Genomic DNA, 3722 nt, shown 5'->3' on the forward strand with positions numbered 1-3722 from the left:
ACACTGTTCACTGTAAGCTATCACAATGTTCATCCACTCAAGGAATTCAAATAGGGCTCTGTAATAACCTAGAGGAGTGTGAATCGGTGGGAGATGGGAGGGAGATTCAAATGGGAGGGGACATATGTACACCTATGATTAATTCCTGTTAATGTATGATAGTGATGAAACCAGTATTGTAAACCAATCATCAATCAATTAAAAATAAATTTTCTCTTTTTTTAAAAAAAATGGCCAGGATCCCAATGGTATTTGTAGGTGAGGGCATTAGGCACACCAGCCACCACCTTCTGAATGGCAGCCAGGAACTCCGGGGTGAATTCCTTGCCAAAGTTTTGATCCAGTGTAATTACCAGTATTTTTCCAAGGAGCTGTGTGGAAGGAATAAAAAAACAAGGACATGGTTAGCAGAGGCACCCAATTTGGAGTAAAGAGTATTTCAGTCTCATCCCAAGCTGTGCCCCTAGAATATAAGTAGAAAGATGTCTGAAGTGTAGATGTTACTCCTAATATGAACCCACCCATATCAGCCAGTCCATTCTGAAGGAGATCAGCCCTGGGATTTCTTTGGAAGGAATGATGCTAAAGCTGAAACTCCAGTACTTTGGCCACCGAATGCTAAGAGTTGACTCATTGGAAAAGACTCTGATGCTGGGAGGGACTGGGGACAGGAGGAGAAGGTGACAGAGGATGAGATGGCTGAATGGCATCACTGACTCAATGGACGTGAGTCTGAGTGAACTCCAGGAGTTGGTGATGGACAGGGAGGCCTGGCGCGCTATGATTCATGGGGTTGCAAAGAGTCAGACACGACTGAGCGACTGAACTGAACTGATATCAGCCTGAACTCGTTCTTAGAAATGTTTCTGCCTTTCTGTCTTAGTCCATAGCCTGTTATCATTTTTTATTCTTTTGAACCATTTCAAGTAGCAATGCATCATTTTGTCTTCCTTGCTTTGAAAGGAAGAGATAAGGGGAAAGAATGAGATAAAATTTTAAGTGACTTAAAATATAAAAGTGTTTTTAAATACTCAAAATGTTTGAATAAAAAGAAGATACTGTAAATAACAAACAGAAAAAATCAAGATTGGGTAAGAGAAAATGATGGCTGGGAACAAAGAAAGTAAAGGAAACTAAATGGTCCTGAGGAATCCATAGTGATGTAACCAGAATACCTCTTTTCCATTCTGAACTGTATCCTGCTGCTTAACTCTCTCCCCATGATAGGAACTTATCCACACACAAAAAAGATGGAGAATATTAAGCATCCCGTAGACTCACGCTGATGTTCTCAGGACTGACATGCAGATTCTTACAGTGAAACTCACTTAGCAAAGCAAAGATACCCTTGAGGCAGTCAACATGCTTCAGGCCTTTGGTAAAGGAGTCTAGTACCTTCTTGTCATGGGCCTTCACCTTAGCGTTGCCCATAATAGCATCAGCAGAGGGCAAGTTTCCAAAGGACTCAAAGAACCTCTGAGTCCAGGGGTAGACAACCAGCAGCCTAGACAGTGAAAACAGCATAAGGAAGGAGGGAGTCAGTGCCTGCCAGAATCTCAGGCAATGGCTCTGTCCCCACACACCCAGCTGACATTCATTCTCCTTCAGCCTGCCTTGTAAGCTGAATACCTGCCTGCCTAAGGTTTCAACACCAACTTCAGCCACCCTCATCTTGCTCTGCAGGGCAGTGACAAGTAGCCTTCCCCTCAAGAGTCAGATGCACCATGATGTGTGTTTGTGCAGTTGCAAGTTGTGTCAGAAGCAAGTGTAAGCAGCAGGGGCCCTGATCTTGCTTGTGAGCCCCATCCAGCCCCCTGCCCTCTCTGCTCTGAGAGCAGATTAGCCCAGGGCATAATACAAGTTCATTGGTTTGGGGGAATGTAAGATGCACTCCTGTTCCTCAATGCCCTTCATCTGTGATTGGCTGATCCAGTGTGTCTAGATTCAGAAACTACTCTCCCTGTTCTTATCTCTTAGCTTCATTTCCTTCATCCATCCATTGCCTCTACAAATATATTCCCAGTCTCATTTATGCTTAAATATTTTAGTCTGATCTTGTGTAATGTATCTTACAGTTTAAGCCTATGAAGTACAGTTTATCTATGAAAATAAAAAGTTGAATTAATAGGTAAGAAAACTAAGACCTAGTAAGGAAATATTTTATCAAGTTGACTTTGAATGGAGCTTCACTCTGTTTCTGAAAATATTTGTAAGAGGTTGAAATGGATAAATATTTTGTCATAGATTTAACTTGTTTTGTTTCTCCTTGTATAAATACTCTGTGCTACAAAATTCGATTTCACCCATTCCCTTCATTGAACTAAATCTCTATCAAGTTAATGAAAAATCATAAATATTGTCTTTCTAGCAGCTACTGAACTAGGTTTATGGAACATGGAGCAGCTACTGAACTAGGTTTATGGATAATGGAAACAATTTAATGAGAAATAAACAAAAATATCTGATATTTATGATATGATTGTAGAGAAAATGCAGAGGACTTGCAAACAAGATTCATCTTATTCAGCTTGATAAAGTCTGACAGGATTTCTGGGAAAACACCAGAAATTTCCACATCTGCATCCTCAGGAAAAAAGTGAAAATGGACCCAGGAATGAAGATTCAAGTCAAATTTCATTCTTCTCAATTCAAAATAATACTACAATGATATACAAATATAAACCCACCAGCATACCTGGAAAGAAGGAAGAAAGGAAGAAAAGAAGAAGAAAGGGAGGAAGGGAGGAAGGATGGACGGAAGAACGGCCTAGGAGAAGGGAAAATAATGTAACAAAAGGGAAGGAAAAGGGAAAAGAATATACAGAAGACGAGAGGTTGACAATTCCAACATTTTGCAAGGCTGTATATAAAGAAAAGTGTTCATACTTTGCTAATAATGTAAAACAGTATAATCATGTTTGAAAATATTTGTTGGTGTCTACTGAAGCGGAGGGGCTTCCCTGTTAGCTCAGCTGGTAAAGAATCCACCTGCGGTGCAGGAGACCCCTGTTCAATTCCTGGGTCAGGAAGACCCTCTGGAGAAGGGATAGGCTACCCACTCCAGTATTCTTGGGCTTCCATGTAGGCTCAACTGGTAAAGAATCTGCCTACAATGTGGGAGACCTGGGTTCAATCCCTGGGTTGGTAAGATCCCCTGAAGAAGGGAAAGGCTACCCAGTATTCTGGCCTGGGGAATTCCATGGACTGTGTAGTTCATGGGGTCGCAAAGAGTCGGACACGACTGAGTCACTTTCGCTTTCACTTACGGAAGCAGAGGATGTGCAACACCTATGACCTGGCAATTGAAAAGCATGTTTGTGTGCATCCAAAGATATGTAGAGGAATGCAAGATATGTAGAGGAATGCTTATAGCATCAATATGCATCAGAATCTCAATTCAGTAGCAATTTTAATGTTCCTAAATTATGGTACAGTGAAATGATGAAATATTTACAGCAATGAAAAGAATCTGCATCACATGCTGTAATACAGATTCATTATATAACATAATGCTGTTTAAAAATTACCAGGGACAATAATTCAAATAATGTGATTTGTATATAGAAAGATATACAGTGTGACTGTGATTCAGATGACAGGGAAAAAATTTATGATAGGAAGATGCTATGAATGATCTTTACACTATGTTACAGATTTTTTTTCCTTTAACCTGAAAGTCAAGTAGAACTATTGAGAAATTCAAGCAATGTGACATTCAAGTG

At 40.3% G+C, this 3722-nt stretch overlaps 1 pseudogene; it reads right to left on the reverse strand.

The window, feature by feature from the left end:
- Nucleotides 1–221: 221 nt before the first annotated feature.
- Nucleotides 222–1726, reverse strand: LOC112579368 (annotated as a pseudogene).
- Between the last annotated feature and the right edge of the window lie 1996 nt (nt 1727–3722).

This window comes from Bubalus bubalis, chromosome 16 (assembly GCF_019923935.1).
Source record: "Bubalus bubalis isolate 160015118507 breed Murrah chromosome 16, NDDB_SH_1, whole genome shotgun sequence".
Classification (NCBI taxonomy): Eukaryota; Metazoa; Chordata; class Mammalia; order Artiodactyla; family Bovidae; genus Bubalus; species Bubalus bubalis.